The sequence below is a fragment of the Scyliorhinus canicula genome, chromosome 5 (genome assembly GCF_902713615.1).
Source record: "Scyliorhinus canicula chromosome 5, sScyCan1.1, whole genome shotgun sequence".
NCBI classification, from domain to species: domain Eukaryota; kingdom Metazoa; phylum Chordata; class Chondrichthyes; order Carcharhiniformes; family Scyliorhinidae; genus Scyliorhinus; species Scyliorhinus canicula.
In genome coordinates, this window is record NC_052150.1 from 35,044,050 (window position 1) to 35,061,481 (window position 17,432).

The window sequence follows — 17,432 nt, forward strand, 5'->3', positions numbered from 1 at the left end:
TGTCCTTCATTGCTAGAGGGATGGAGTTTAAGACTAGGGAGGTTATGTTGCAATTGTATAAGGTGTTAGTGCGGCCACACCTGGAGTATTGTGTTCAGTTTTGGTCTCCTTACTTGAGAAAGGACGTACTGGCGCTGGAGGGTGTGCAGAGGAGATTCACTAGGTTAATCCCAGAGCTGAAGGGGTTGGATTATGAGGAGAGGTTGAGTAGACTGGGACTGTACTCGTTGGAATTTAGAAGGATGAGGAGGGATCTTATAGAAACATTTAAAATTATGAAGGGAATAGATAGGATAGATGCGGGCAGGTTGTTTCCACTGGCGGGTGACAGCAGAACTAGGGGGCATAGCCTCAAAATAAGGGGAAGTAGATTTAGGACTGAGTTTAGGAGGAACTTCTTCACCCAAAGGGTTGTGAATCTATGGAATTCCTTGCCCAGTGAAGCAGTTGAGGCTCCTTCATTACATGTTTTTAAGGTAAAGATAGATAGTTTTTTGAAGAATAAAGGGATTAAGGGTTATGGTGTTCGGGCCGGAAAGTGGAGCTGAGTCCACAAAAGATCAGCCATGATCTAATTGAATGGCGGAGCAGGCTCGAGGGGCCAGATGGCCTACTCCTGCTCCTAGTTCTTATGTTCTTATGTTCTTAGTCACATTGCTTTACATGGAATCTTCCTGTGTGCAAATTGGCTGCCGCATTTCCTGCATTACAACAGTAACACTTCAATAGTGCTTAATTGGTTCCGTTTTAGACATCCTGATCTTAGGAAAAGTACCAAACTGATTTTTACCAATGTTGTGTCCAGTTAAATGTACAAATAAATATGTAATCATGTCAGACTTGCGATGGTGAAAAATGCCAAGGAAAGTTTGCTTCTTCCATTTCGCTAAAACATCCTGTTACAACCCCCAGGGAAATGCACAGTTAGTTCCAGCCCAGCTTGTCCCGGAGTCACAACACAATTGAAATTAATAAATAATTCTTAGAAATGCACCAAAAGTCTACCCAATAACTACAGTCACAGGTTTGTAAATTTAAACACTATTACGTTTAATAGCAATAACTGGGATCAAATATACAGCAAATACAACAGGTCAATTATTATCTAATTCATAACCCCGCATTTAAACTCACCCTCTACACATATAAGACAGACAAACACAGAGGGGAAAAGAGGGGTGTGAAATAATAAGTACAAGGATAAGAATCTTTGTTTCAGCTGGTAGTCTTCCAGCACACCTTCCTCCAATTTTAAACTTTCAATTCGAGGTTCCTGTCTTCAGTCTGTCACAAGAGAGAGAAAGAGAGAGAGAAAGAGCAGGACCAACTGTCCTTTCCTTGGTTCTCTGACAATCTCCCACTGGGGTAGGATCCAATCACTGCCTGTTACCGGGCAGAATGCAGTCTTTTAGCCAATTCGTTGATCTAACCAATCGAATCAAGTCCCAATGATCTCCCAGGTTCCAAAAGATCTGAGTTATTCTGTCTGAAGGTGAGCACAGTGTTCTCCTTTGTAACTTCTGAATTCCTCATTTCCCCTGCTTGACTTAAAGATATACGTCCATTAATCATCCATGAATCAAAATAATAAAAGCAAAAGTAAAGAAGTGGAAAATAAGGAAATCAACAGGAAGGGCCCTTACAATATTCACTTTAATCCAACGGCAGTCAGGTTGCACAGATACACCAGCAGAATGCCGTTCTATTTGCCACGTCTCATGTCTACAGTTCAACTTATTACCGAACTTTAAACAAACCTGGTCTGTTCTCTCATTTGACTGGAGTTCCTGAGGTAGATACAGCCAGCCTGCTTCCTGTTGAACAGAGAGCACTGTGTTCTTGACAAGGTGAAGGCCTCCTATCCAACAGAACATTTTTGTGGAGGTCAAAGAGTACCACATGCCTGTGAATGCCTGCTACCGACTCATCTGGATTCCGGAGATCTGGAAAGAATGGAAGACTTTCAGTTAGATTGCACCTTCCATGGCTACAGGAAATCTGCTGAAACCAGCCAAGAAAAGGAGGACATAAAAATCAACGGAGACTGGAAGTAATAAACACAGTTAAAAAAACAATGTATGGAAATCAGTTGGGGTGAAGAGAGATAGTTATTTTAAGAGGGGCTATGAAAATAGTGCATTACGCATTCATCCAAATGTTTTCCAGGTTTAGAATGCAAAATTTAGGTTTATTTTAAATGTTGTTCATATCAAGGTGGAATCTTGCTGCAGCAAGTCACGTTGTCAACAGTTAGTGTCTGAAAAGGTTTCAGACCTTGGTGCTGCTTTTATTGATTTCTGCAATTTTTAAATGTAGCAAATGGAAAAAGCATTTTAAAATGAACAGCATGGATACAATTACACAATTTGAAGTAAAACTAATTGCAGTAAGAAGATTTCATATGCATTGATGTTGTTGTAAAAATCTAGTTCAGAATTCATAGCTTAGAATATAGCTTTTAGTTTCAGGAATATAAATCTTAGGTTGGAGGCTAATGTGCTAAATATAAGGTAAGATCACCCAGTCCCGCCCAGGGCGAACATCTGCCGTGGGTGTCCCAGTGGAGGGGGGGGGGGGGGGATGCATACATTGGGAAACCATGTTGACAATGCTGAGACCCAGAAGATTCTATCTCCAGCCAATGACAGGTCACCTGCACCACTGTAAAACATATCACAGTGGGCAGAGGGAGGGGGGGTCAGGAAATTCCACCCATGGAGCTGCTTCATGGACCAAGGTGGTCTGGAGAAAATGTCCTAAATTCTACTAGCAATATAAATCAATCACATAGACACAGAATCAAAGAGCTGTGTTGAAGATAAAATAATTTGTTTACACTTCTGTATGAAGCATAGTGGAACTGAGGAACTTAAGGATATTAGTAATAGTTAAAAAAAACATACTGGAGACAAAAGCTGAAAGTTTTCTGGATCTGATGGCCTTATTCATTAACATAGTAGCCAATCATTCATAATGAGGCTAAATATGAACTGTATCAACAGAAAGAAATGGCTAAATATCTTTTTCTCCCAGTGGCCTAATTATGAATACTTGGCTGAGCTCCAATATTCACTAATTAATCTGCTGAGTAGGGGCCTGTTGAAATGTAATGTTAGCTTTAAAGAGTTGATATCATTATGGAACGATTATTCTTTCTTTCGTCTGTGTTTTCAATGCATAAAATGAATCAATATGTTTATTTGGTCAGGATTAAGAAATTTGAAGTGGGGTAAAGTTTCTATTATTCATTGTCAGATTGAACGTTTTCTAACATTGTAAAAAACAACATATACTTTTCAAGGCAGAGTCCTGAATGAGTGTGTTTTATGAGCCTTCAAGGTTTGGTGTTGTTACTAAATAGGCCATTGGTTCTGTATTTAGTGTATACTAGGAGAGTGGGAATTCAGGGGGGATGGAGACATGATGGGAGCATGGGGAATATGAGGTGCATGGGTAAGAGCTTTTAAACATACCTTTCAAAAGGATTCTGAATCAAGATTATTGGGCTGGATTCTCCAATCCCCAACGCTGAAATCGTGTTCGGCGAGGGGGCGGAGAATCCCCGATGACGCCAAAATTGGGGGCGGCGCCGCTTTTGCGATACTCCACCTCCTGAAAAAACACCGTACGCTGTATCCACGGCCTTAAATGGCTGCAAAATGACAGATTAAATGAGTATACAATAAGAGGATAGACAGAATTTAATGTGGAGAAACATTAAGTTATCCACTTTAGTCAGTAAAATAGAAATGCAGAATATTTTTTAAACCAATATTTTTGCAAATCAATGTTAATGTGTAGGTACAGAAAAAAAATTAGAAACAGAAATGCTACAGTAACTTTGATTACAATGGAATCCATATAATAATAAAGAAGTCTTATAGGGCCTTGAACTAAAGAGAAACTGCTGGAAAATCTCAGCAGGTCTGGTAGCATCTGTAGGGAGAGAAAAGAGCTAACGTTTCGAGTCCAGATGACCCTTTGTCGAAACGTTAGCTCTTTTCTCTCCCTACAGAGGCTGCCAGACCTGCTGAGATTTTCCAGCATTTTCTCTTTGGTTTCAGATTCCAGCATCCGCAGTAATTTGCTTTTATTTTATAGGCCCTTTCTCAGACCCCATGTGCAGTACAGCATTGGCCTAATTCCCTAAAAATAATATACTTGTCTTAGAGAGAGTGCAAAAAAGGTCCACAAGATTCCCAGGATAAGGGCAGTGTCCACGCAGTAGTAATTGAAACTCCTTCAAGCATATAAAGTTCATCAGGAGATTGACGGGGGCTTTTCACAGTAACTTCATTGGAAGCCCACTAGTGACAATAAACAATTTTCATTCATTTCATTTTCACAGGGTAGACAAAGGGACGATATTTCCCTTGGCTGGATAGCCTAGAACTAGGGTGTCACTGTCCCAGAATATGAGGTCAGCTATCTAGTCTGTGATAGGGAGGAGAAAACGCTTTGTACAATGAGTTGTGAATCTTTAAAATTCTCAACCTAGAGAGGTGAAGATGTTCAGTCAATGATTATTTCTAATCAGAGATGGATCGATGTTCAGAGACTCAGGCAATCAGTAAGATGTAGCTGAGGTAGAAGATTAGCCATAAACTTATTGAATGGCACAGCAGACCCGAAGGGCCGAGTGGCCTATTTCTTATGTTCTTATTACTTTGGAAGAAGATTGGAACACTGCTGTAAATCTCAGGTGCCTCGCATTCTCTCCGCCCCCCCCCCCCCCCCCCCCCCCCCCCCCCCCCAGGGAAGTACAACAATCCATTTCATGATTTCATAAAGGAACATGATTCGGTTGTTGACTAGAAAATAGAAAAGTCCTCTGGGCATGGATATTCCTTTTATTCTATTGTCGATAATAGCTGTTGAAAAATTGATTTGATTCTGTTGTCATAAGAATTAATAATAAGAACGATCGTGATAAGTCAGTGAGATATCCTTGTTCCCTTTGATTGTACCTTTATATTTGTGGATTTCATTTTAAATGTCATACTTTTAAAAAAGCACAACATGGCAAGTTGAGTACATAAGAGACATTTTTATTGATTGACAAGGCACAGTTCGTTTTAAGTCATTTATGAACTTTAATAATCATCCTGGTATCGCACCATCTTTTTTTCGGGAACTGATTCCCATATACCGTTCACAGGGGAAAAGAAAATTAAAGAGCGGTCACCTTATCAAGGGCAGAATGTAAACAGAGATTAGACACTCTGCAAATCCTGCCATACTATCAGAAATGCGCATTGAAGAATAGAACATTTACAGCGCAGAAGGAGGCCATTCAGCCCACCATGTCTATGCAGGCCAAAAAAGAGCTGTCCCACTTAATCCCATCATCCAGATCTTGGCCTCTGGCCTTGTAGACCACAGCCCTTCAAATGTGTTTGAGTATTTTTCAAATGCGATGCAGGTCTCTGCTTCTGCCAACCTTCCAGGCAGTGAGTTCCAGACCCGCACCACCCTCTGGCTGAAAACATTTCCCCCTCAGTGCCACTCTTATCCTTCCAAGTTACTTTAAATCCATGCTCCCTGCGTCAATTCGGTGCTGTAACCTTCTATGGCTAAAATTCTCTGGCTGTTCGCACTGGTGGGGTATTCCAGTCCAGCCGATGGCGAACGCCGGCCACGGACCAGAAGATCCCGCCTCCTGCCTATGGCGGGCCGCCTCCACCACTGCAAAACACACCGTTGGGGGGGGGGGGGGGGGGGGGGGGATGGAAAATCCCATCCTATGACTCAAAGATTATTGGCCTTTGCGAAGTAAAAAAAGTCCTTCATTATCCATTCGCCAGGGGCATCAAAGGTCACAGGATGCGGGTAAGCAGCAGGCTGGTTCCATCTCCGACGTGCAACCCAGGGACACACCTAGACGTAGTGGCAGAGCACGGAAGGCTCAGAAGGTTGTGGATCACTGAGAAGGCACTGGGAGGGAGCAGCACCATCGATAGCTGGGGACATTAGGGTCATGATTGGACACCATTCAAACATATTACACCTGAGACATGTGAAGTCTCTTGTCACATTATTCTGGACTGTGGGCCAGCCTGCAGCCCCCCCCCCCCCTCCCCATGTGCCCTCCACCCTCCACCAGCCCCAGAACCACCAGGCATGGTGATCCTTGATTTGAGCCTCCCTTCCCTGAGATACACCACCGTGCAGGTGATGGGTGTGAGCGTGCTGTCACCAGACAGAAAGGAGTCAGACCAAAGCATAGATTGAGGAGAAATCCCTGGAGTGATGTAACACAGACCTTGCGAGGATAGGTTAGGGAGATTGGGGGTGGAGACGAATGGGTGGGTGAGGAGGGAGGTGGGAGGGATAGGCAGATTGGATGGGTGGGGTGGGGGACAGTGGGTCGAATGGGGAGAGGGGGTAAAATGACGGACTTAGCCACGTCCTATGTGAAGCGGGGGAGGATGAGGCCGTCCCTGGCTCTCCGGACACACCGGACCCTCGCCGCCATCTGTCCTCCATCCTCCAGCTGTTCTCATGGGTTTTCCCCAGACACGTCCTCAGCACCTCCTAGTCAGGCCCCTTCTCTGATGAGGCTGCAAGTTCTTCCTCCTTCACCTCCAGCACGTCACCCCACTTACTGTGCCAAGGTTGTGGAGGGCACAGCAGACCACCACAAAGTGGGCAGCCTTCCGGGGGCTCTACTACAATGCACCACCAGAAAATCAAAAATGAATGAAAATGGCTTATTGTCACGAGTAGGCTTCGATGAAGTTACTGTGAAAAGCCCCTAGTTGCCACATTCCGGCGCCTGTCCGGGGAGACTGGTACAGGAATCGAACCGTGCTGCTGGCCTGCCTTGGTCTGCTTTCAAAGCCAGCGATTTAGCCCATTGAGCTAAACCAGCCCCCATCGACCAGAGCGGTCGATGCATCAAAACTGCATTTTAAGCAGTCCGATGCATCGCTCAAAGACAGCCTGGATGGTCACATGGCCCTTATTCTCTCGAGTCTCCACATCAGTCACCAGCCTCTGCCCTGGTGTCATTAGCAAGGTCCTAATCGGGTACCCCTTATCCCCCAAGAGCCATCGGTCACCCTGGGGTGTCCCTCAAAGATGCCAGGGTTCTTCGACTGTTGTGCACACGCCCGGGGAACAGGGAATCCGTGACTTCACGAATGCACTCGTGGGCTGTTAGTTGAAATGTGCTGCACAAGTCCCCACTCGAGTCCTGGAGTGAACTCAAGATGTAAATGTTCAGGGCTGTGGCGACCTTGATGGCCACTAGAGTGGGTATCCTCCTCCTCCACGTGGAGCCAAGTCCGCAAGGACATAGCACAAATGCCGCACCATCCCTTTGTTGATGTGGAGCCTCCAGTGGCACATACTGCCTGATATCTCCTGAAAAAGACCAGCGATACCTGTACACCTTGGGACATCACCGGCCTCCCCCTCTGGGTCCCTTCCTGGCCTGATGGGAGGCCTAATTGTCAGGGTGTGGGGCAGGCCTCTGCATATAATAATAATAATAATCACTTAGTGTCACAAGTAGGCTTCAATGAAGTTACTGTGAAAAGCCCCTAGCCGCCACATTCCGGCGCCTGTTTGGGGAGGCCGGTATGGGAATTGAACCCGCGCTGCTGGCCTTGTTCTGCATTACAAGCCAGCTGTTTAGCCCACTGTGCTAGCTGTTGCCTCGAGCCTCTATCAATGCTGCCACCACCAACTTCTCTGGCGTCTGGCTGCCTGCACTCCGAATGCCACCATGAGGGCATTGTATAGGATTGGAGAGGGTGATAGACCAGCATTCAGTTATGGCTTCCACCCCAGAACTCTCGAGTCACCCAAGCCTCTCCCCCCCCCCCCCTTACATTCCCTGCCATCTCTCAGGGTGCAATCCAATGATCCAGTTGTGCTGGGGGACCCCCACCCTGCACACACACCTCCGGCCACAGCAGGGGCCCCTGGGCACTGAACCCCAGACCCCGGACCCCAAACCTCCAGCTCTTGGGTGTTTGACTGTTGGTAGCTAAAGGGGTTAGGGAGAGGAACCTAACCAGTATGAGTTGGATAGGGCCCACCAGTCTCTCAGGCTGAAGTCGAGGATGAATGAGCCGCCGCCGACGTGATCATCTGTTTTCATGATTTCCAGCTGAATGGAATTGGTTGGAAGAGAGAATAACCTGGGTTAGAGGGGTCTTTGATAATGCTGCCCGCTTTTCCAAGGCAACAGACCATGTTTAACATTTAATACTCTGCAAAGTTGCATCTATTCCCCACATGCTTGGGATTTGAGGGCCTTTGTGTATGTTAATTGAAAGTAGGATGTACTTGTTCTTTTTAAACATTTTAATAGTTTTACCTGGGTGGGTTTTAGCACAAGAAAGCTAAGCCCCTTATGTGTTCAACTCAAGAATGCCTGCCTGGTTTTATTCTTACAAACCACAAACGGTCAGGAACTGATGTGTTGGATAAGCTGGGTATATGTGGACTGCGTTTGATGCAGTATAGAGAGAGGCAGGCTTCCAACACTTGATGAGATGCAACACGATTTTATTTAACATCTAACTATATTACATGCTTAACTATGGGTTGACACTATGCTGACTTGACTGGAGACCTGAGGCTAGCCTGATCAGACTAACTGACTACCACATGGTGTATGTTCTAGCTGCTGCTCACGAGCTCTGACTGTCTCAGAGGCTGGATCCCAGGGGAGCGGGAAAACTGGTGCCCTCTGGCTTTATAGTGGCCGTGTCCTGTCTGGTGATTGGCTGCTGTGTTCTGTGTGCTCACTGGGCATCCTGTGTGTCAATCACTGCCTGTCTGCACTCCATCATATACATGGATGTATATTATGACAGGAACATCCTGAATTGTCAATACAGCAACCTTTAAAATTTCAAAACCTCTGCTGTAACCAAATGGAAAGTGAACACCAGGCTATCCGTCCACACCAGGTTGGACCAATAAGCTTCTGGAAACAGGAAGCATATGGCGAAAAGGCTCTTTGGCAGAATTGACATTCATCCAGAAAGAAGAGGCTTATTTGGCCTTATTTCCTTAATCTGTTACTCTTCTACCATGTTCCAATTCACCTTTAAAAAGACGAGTGCTGAACAACTTGGTCAGCTTGTGAATATGTGAAAGCAATCGACTACATTTTATACTCCGAGTAAAATCATGGCCAAGGAATCCCATTGTGTCACAGCATTTTGTCAGATGCAAGAATGGTGGCTAAGTATCCAATATGGCACACAGGTACACTCATGGTGCCAAAGATATGCTGCCGCCATATTGGTAAAATCCAAAAAAGAACATTGAGATCCCACGTCTGAAACTGGTGTCAATTTCGAGGCCCAAATTTCTTAATTCATTCCATAGGTGAGGGGGCATGGGCGGGGAAGAAATATTACAATAAATGCTTCTGCTTAACATTGATACAAAAACTCCTACTGCCATTTTCAGAGAATTAACTCACTTTCTGCCAAAGACATCCTTTGTTATATGCTTTCATAATTGCAAATACTCGAAATACTCAGCAGGTCGGGGAGCATCTGCGGAGAAAGAAACTGGTGGAGTGTAATGTTTGCAGCAGTGGGCCTGTCCACTGGCTGGAGAGCTGGTGCCAACATCACCTGGTCAGGTCCTCAACACCCTCAGAGGAAATTTCTTGCCTCGGAGAGCCACCGGCCAATCAGGGGCCAGCAGTTGTCCTGTATCAGCAGTGCCGCCAGGTGTGATGGTCACTGCTGGTACTACAGTAGGCACTGGGATGAAGATCATCGCTGGAGCTTGGAGTGCAGTTAAGTGAGGCCGAACTTGCTGGTGCCAGTCGGGGAGGCCCTGGTGTGGGAGTGACCGAGATTCGTGGTTACGAAGGTGGGTGTCTTCACACATGAACAGCCCCTGCCTCCTGCGGTTATCTCTGTTGGGCAAAAAAAAGTCAGTGAGAAGATTCAGAGTGTGAGTGATTAAATGACAAATAGAGATGATGGTGCGTGGCAGGAGCTGGTTGGTAATGGGGTGAGTGAAGAAACAGAAAATGGGTCTGGAGGGAGTGTAAATGGTTAGAGCAGATTGACAATCATTCATGGGTTCCTGGTGTTGTTGGGTGTTGCAGCAAGCAATTCCCCCGTGAGTAAACAAGGGCTGAATGAGTTAATACACTTGCATGAAGAGGACAGATTCAGATGAGCACTGCAGTTAGATCCCTGTGAGCTCCTGTCCTCTCCATAACAATGATATTGACCCAGGAGTAGACTAGGGAAGATTTATGAATGTCACACACCCTCAATTAAAAACTGAAACAGAAACAGTGCAAAAGCTAAAAAAAATATTGACATAGGAAATAGAGAGCTGCATTGAAAAGACAAGGCACGCATTCATCATCTTGACATTTCTATTAACTGGGTGCTGGTGACCCTTCCACCATGTGCCATTCACAGCTCTGCCAGTGACATCCTATCCAAAAGCTCTTCACTCACTCCAGCAGGATGATAAATACAAATTCTCATTGACAAGTGAAAGGCAGCGGTTCTCCAGAGGAACAATATGTAAATAGAAATCGAAGGAAAGTCACCAAACTGAAAGGCTTTACATATATCTCCATAAAGTCAGTGTTTTAAAATGCAATCTGAATGATTTTAATCACTGTGCATTTTAATGCCTCATCTTATGATATTTTGTATCGAACACAATCTGCAAGTTACTCATACTGTCTATTCCCCTTTCCCTTCTCAATCAACGCTGGCATCTGACCATAAGAGACTCCAAAGCACTTAGTGTGCTGAAAGTTACACTCGTGCACTTAAAGATGTCACTGCGATTGACATCAAGTCTGTGTTTACAAACAGATTCTATCACAGTAATGCATCATACACTGCCATACACACAAATTCAGTCATGTGTAACATGCTTGCCAGCTTCAAGCTGCTTCAAGCTGAATGATTTATTTTGGAATGAATATAGTATCTTGCACTCTTGTCTCTAAGTCATTCAAATCCTAGCGCAGGACATAGGAGCAGAATTAGGCCATTTAGCCCATCGAGTCTGCTCCGCCATTCAATCATTGCTGATATGTTTCTCATCCCCATTCTCCTGCCTTCTCCCCATAACCCCTGATCCTCTTATTAATCAAGAATCTATCTATCTCCGTCTTAAAGACTGGGAAAGTTTTCTGGTCAGCCATGTGATGGAAAGAAAGTCTCTACCTTCACTATCCATAGCTCCAGGCTAAAACACGCCTGTAGAAGTACATGTTGACAGGGTAAATTGGAGCCTCTGTGTTGCGAGGGATTGTGTGCAGTTGGCTCAGTTGACTGGACTGGACATGGATCAGCTTGGTGCCAATGGCACGGAATGTGATCCCTGTTCCAGCTGGGGTAGATTCTGAAGCTTCCTCCTTGCCCTACCCATAGTGGAGGTTATGGTGCTGTGGGTCAGACCTGAACTGAAGAAAAAGAAGATATCATTGATACTCCCGAATTAGATGTAATGGATGGCTCCACTGTCACAGAATGTGACAGTCGCAGCATGGTAGCACAAGTGAATAGCACTGTGGCTTCACAGCACCAGGGTCCCAGGTTCGATTCCCCACTGGGTCACTGTCTGTGCGGACTCTGCACGTTCTCCCCGTGTCTGCGTGGTTTTCCTCCGGGTGCTCCGGTTTCCTCCCACAGTCCAAAGACGTGCAGGTTAGGTGGATTGGCCATGATAAATTGCCCTTAGTGACCACAAAAGATTAGGAGGCATTATTGGGATACGGGGATAGGGTGGAAGTGAGGGCTTAAGTGGGTTGGTGCAGACTCGATGGGCCGAATGGCCTCCTTCTGCACTGTATGTTCTACGTTCTGTGTGACCCAGTAAAGGTCATTTCTAGGATTATTAAAATACGATGGAAAGTTTGTACCACATTTAGCAACAAGGCTGAAGGCTTTGCACATGCTGCTTTGTGACAAACAAGCTTAGCTCTGGATGAACGATTGTGAGGATGCTTACCAAAATGTCAAAAATAAATCACAGGAATCAGAGTTATTGGTCCATTATAACACAAACTGAAGTTGCAGCTTGCTTGCGACTCATCACCCAATGGGTTTGGAAAGTTGTCTCGCATACAGTCTTCAGGCAAAGAGTGACCAATAACATTTGCTTCCAGGACGTTGGCTAACGCTGAGTCCAACTATGCTCAACTTGAGAAAGAAGCTCTCAGCATTATTTCTGAATTTCGAAAGTTCCAACATTATTTATTTAGCCATCAATTTACTGTATTGACCAACCATCGTCCCTTAACAACAATTTCCGGGCCACATAAGGGATTCCTTCATGGCGGCACATGTTTATGTAATTGGATATCGCAGGTCTGAATAGTCCGTGACGTGGATGCTTTATCTAGACTTCCGCTGGAAGATTAAAAAGACTAAAAAAGATAAGCATCAATCTGATGAACACTTCAACAACATATTCTACCTGTCTCATGTGGGAAAATGATCCGGTAATGTCTTCTCAGGTGCAACTTTACCCAAACAGATCTGGTGATGGGGAAGGTACTGGACATGATTCAAAAGGGCTCTCTAACACAAGAGCACAGCAGGAATTCTGACCATAAACCCCATCTTACCAGGCATCTTGAGTTGAATTGTTGTGGGGTAATAATCATTCTGCCGTGTCTATAAAGTAGAATCCTGGATCAGCTGCACAAGGGCCATCCTAGTGTAGTTAGAATGAAGGTGTTGGCGAGAAGAATCATAGACTCCCTACAGTGCAGAAGGAGGCCATTTGACCCATTGAGTCTGCCCCAACCCTTCAAATGAGCACTGTGCACATGTCGACTCCCCTGTCTACCCCGTCTTACCCCCATAACCTAATTTGCACATCCATAGCACTGAGGGGCAATTTAACATGGCCAATCCACCTAACCTGCACATCTTTGGACTGTGGGAGGAAGCTAGAGCATCCGGAGGAAACCCACGCAGACATGGGGAGAACGTACAAACTCCACACAGGCCGGATTTGAACCCGGGTCCCTGGCGCTGTGAGGAACCACTGTGTCACTGTGCCACTACTTCTGGTGGCCCTGGTTGGATGCCCAAATAGAGGAGTAGGTGGGGTTATGTCAATCCTGTGCTGCGTTGAGGAATGTATCTCCACTACAACCTTTGCACTCATGGGAATGGCCTCCAAAGCCATGGCAAAGAATCCATGTCGATTATAGGGGAGCCAGTCGAAGGACATATGTTTTTGGTCATGTTTAACGGACATTGAAAGTGGCCGGAGGTTGCCATCATGAAATCAACAATTACGGAACAGACCATAGAAAGGTTTGCTGAGGTATTTGCAAGATTCTGGTGACCTGAACTACTCGTGAGCGATAATGGTACTCAGTTCATATTCGCCCAATTTGACGCTTACCTGAAGGGGTGTTGCATCCTCCATATTAGATCTGCCCCCGACCATCCAGCCAACAACGGCTTAGCTGAACATTGCATACAATCGCTGTAGTATGCAGTAACGGTTTCAAGCAATACACGCTCTCCACCTCAGTAGCTCGACAGTAGCTTTCTCATAGCATGCAGAAACACTGCACATTCAACAACACAAAGCTCACCGGCTATACTGATGTTCAAAAGGAAACTACACACACAGGTAAACCATTTGACTCCCGCTTCAACTTCAGAGATAGCCAGGCAGCAACATCTGATGATGTTGGTGTCGACACACTGACAAATTATTGTCTGCGCATAGTGAGAGTACAGAACCTGTACCAGATGTTTTCACCTCCGAGAGTATGGACAATGGCATGCCGGACTTGAGGGCTACAACCGCCGATGTTACGGAATCTGTTCCGCCAGAATCATCCACACAACCAGAGACATTTCTTGAGTTGGTTTTGCCAGATGTAACACTGACCAGTGTACAGGAAAAAACACCTAGCACCCCTCAGAGCCAAGTTCCTGCACATTGTGTTCTGCCAAAACAAGACAGACATCCACCCAAGAGACTCTTACTAACCCCGCCTTTTACACTATTTGGCCATCCAACGAGGTTCCACCAGAAGTAGTGGTACGGTGGCACAGTAACATTAGTAACATAATGTAGCATAACAATGTTAGTTATGGGACAATGTGTTGGATTTGTGTTAAAGTGTTTAATTAAGTAAAAATACTGGGGACACTAAAGGAGTAAAGAGTGTTATGTATCAGAGTAACACCATTGGCTCATGCAATGTCACATGTCACCCAATGACATAATCGGAGCAATTTGCGGGACTTTGTGGAGTTCACCATTATGCCCGGTTTGAGTAGAATCTTGTAAATAAATCCCTTGCACGATGTTGTGTGGACTCGCCGTGTGCCACCTCCGATTCTATTTCTTTGCGGCTGTCAAATTATTCTAGGGCCGGGAAAAACAGATCGAGCAGAATGTTTAATTAGGTTGTTCAGTTAGGTTCAGTATAAATCTCCATTTAATGTTACATTGCGTTGTCACCAGTCAAGGTAATGCCCTGTGACTTCTATCTTGTAGCCTCTATCTAAAATAATATCAGGCCTGCCTCCATCCAAAGTGATATATTGCAAGCAGCACCCCTTTGGGAAATAGTTTGCTGTGAGACAAATTCATTGACTTGGAAAAATAAAATTCCCTGAATTTAGAAAGTGGCATTGTTGACACTCTGTTCAGTTTTCAATATTCAGTTGAATTATCGTATCAGAAGTAATTAATGATACGCAGGGCGGAATCCTTCAAAATGTGAAGATAAGCAGGCTGTTCAGGTTTAAACTATCTGGAATTAGTTTACAATTATATTTTATTGCTTGTTAAGGCCGTACAATTATTTTCATGCTCAAAGGAACTGATGGTTTCCCATTCCCACGGTAGCACAGTGGTTAGCACTGTGGCTCCACAACTCCAGGGTCCCAGGTTCAATTCCCGGCTTGCGTCACTGCCTATCGGGAGTCTGCACGTTCTCCCCGTGTGTGCGTGGGTTTCCTCCGGGTGCTCCGGTTTCCTCCCACAGTCCAATGATGTGCAGGTTAGGCTGATTGGCCATGATAAATTGCCCTTAGTGTCCAAAAAGGCTGGGATGGGTTACGGAGATAGGGTGGAAGTGTGGGCTTAAGTGGAGTGGCCTTTCCAAGGGTCGGTGCAGACTCAATGGGCCAAATGGCCTCTTTCTGCACTGTAAATTCTATGTTCTAGATTCTATGTAATCAGGTGGAGATGGACCATATTCTTCAATATTTTGAGGCAACGGATGGTGACATCGATTTACAGGAGGGTGATGGAATGCTCCCCACTTACCTGGATGAATCCAGCTCCATGAACACTCAAGGAGCCCGACACCATTCAGGATAAAGCAGCCTGCGTGTTTGGCACCCCCAATCCATCGACTCCACCCACCGACACACAGTGGCAGCAGTGCATTGTAGTAACTCACCAAGGCCTCCTTCGACAGCGTCTTCCAAACCCGTGGCCTCTATCACCTAGATGAGGACAAGGGCAGCAGATGTATGTGAACATCGCCACCTTCAAGATCCCCCACCCTGCTATACCTTGGCAGGGGCGGCGAATGGGTGAGAGTGAGAAGCTGAAGAAAAATACATATCTGCTTCTTCCTTCTCATGGCAATGAACCAAAACTAAATAGATGCTTTGGCCCCAGTAAGTGCCAGAAGCAATATCCCCATCCAATTCACATGCAGAGCCAGCATGTGACAAATAGATTAACAAATGCTCACAGTACAAGATTAATCATGATCAAACGTGTTTTGCTGGTGTCTCAAAATAATGAAATAAGAAAATATGGATAATTTTCTCACTTTTAAAAAAATTATAAGAAGCAAAATTACATTATACTTGCTATTTCCTACATGCGAAAGGTTGTTTTTATTACCGTATTCTGTTGTGTGCCCAGCATAATGCATGAGTCCAGCTCAGTGCAATGTGAAAAGCAAAGAAAAATATTGCTAACGGCAAAATGTCATATGCAGCATCTCGCAGCATATTCCAGGAATAAAAATACCGGTCCTTCAAAATCTGCTTATTTTAAATAAATAGGTTTCACTCCAGAAATGCTGCTCAGCCTCTGGAGCTGAAGTGGCAGATTTTCACCCGACAATAATTGAATAATACTTATTGCTTGAGGGTCGTGCGTTTCAGAATGGAGCTTCTGGAACTCGAGGGAGATCTGCAGCAAGCATCAGATGCAAGTTATCTGTATGCAACCAGAAAGATTACTCAATTTACCCATTCCTTATTTTATCATTTATCCACTGTACATTCATGCTTTAAATCCATTGCATGATCCCATGGAGCAAAACCCTTTGTTGAGGATGAGCAGATTTTGAAGTACATTCATTTCTGGATTATGCTACGATATTGAGCATATTGCATTACGTCCTTATCAATATTTCCTTCCCATTTCACATTGCACTGAGCTAAGCTGGGGGTAATTTCTTTAATTAACATGGATTTTCTGCCTGACAATGCCAGTGGATTCTCGTTAGTTTTGCCCCATCCTCCCTCTATTAACTCCTCCAGCCTTACTGAACTGTGCAGGTTTGGCAGAATCTCTGGAGAGAGAAAAATAAACAATGTTTCAAGTCCAGCATGACTCTCCTTTCAAAGTGGAGTCATATTGGATGCAAAACATTAACTCTGGACAGAATTTCATGTTCCCCCGCCAGCAGGTTTGTAGGCGGTGGTGGGGTAGTAGAGGGGGTTTCCAGCTGGGCTTATGCCCGCCATGATCTCTCCGCAATTTTACAACGGAAGGGCCGAAGCCTCGGCCGGGCCCGAGTCGAGGCCTTTAAGTGGCCAATTATTGGGCTGTTTCCTTCCCAGCCTCAATTTTCAGGCTGGCAGGAGGTGTTCGTGGACTGAGGGAAGCCCACAAAGTCACAATGCTCAGCTCTTGGAGGGGCTTTGGCCACTGTAGGGATGAGAGAGTTGCCGACTAATCTGATTGGCCAGCAGCTCTCTGAGGTAGGACGTCCTCCTGAGTGAGGAGCGGAGTCCCGCCTCCTGCCAATTAACTTTTGATGGAATGTTAAATAGCTGCGGCACAGGTTGTATTGGCGGGAATGCATTCCCCAATAACGCCTCAGATGGAAGGAAGGCAAACCCCTCCATCCTAAAAATCCTGTCTCCCCTTTCTCTCTCCAAGACACTGAATTCTGGAAGCACCCCAGCTCGGAGATATGCTTCTGTGATTGTGTTTCCATGGGGGGAGAAACTCAAACGCAAACCTATTTATATCAAGTGACAGTTTCAGACCTTGAGCCGGTAGCTCACAGAAAAAGAAAGTTGGTTTCTGAGACATGGTGAGAGATAAGGTAGATACCATTAAGGGAAGAAACAAAGCAGCTATTGCTGCGGAGTAACATAAGGACAGTTTATAAGGTTCAAAACCAAGCAGGATAATTGTGAGAGTCGGCTTTCTCTTTGAAAGCAAGGGGATAACATTTGGGG

General features: G+C 45.2%; 1 long non-coding RNA gene across 1 annotated transcript; it reads right to left on the reverse strand.

The window, feature by feature from the left end:
• Nucleotides 1-1,074: 1,074 nt before the first annotated feature.
• On the reverse strand, nt 1,075-15,576 carry LOC119965604. The gene is made up of 4 exons (XR_005460561.1): nt 15,265-15,576; nt 3,474-3,652; nt 1,758-1,943; nt 1,075-1,546 (listed from the first exon to the last, which is right to left on the reverse strand). It is a non-coding gene; the product is annotated as an uncharacterized LOC119965604 (long non-coding RNA).
• Nucleotides 15,577-17,432: the final 1,856 nt, after the last annotated feature.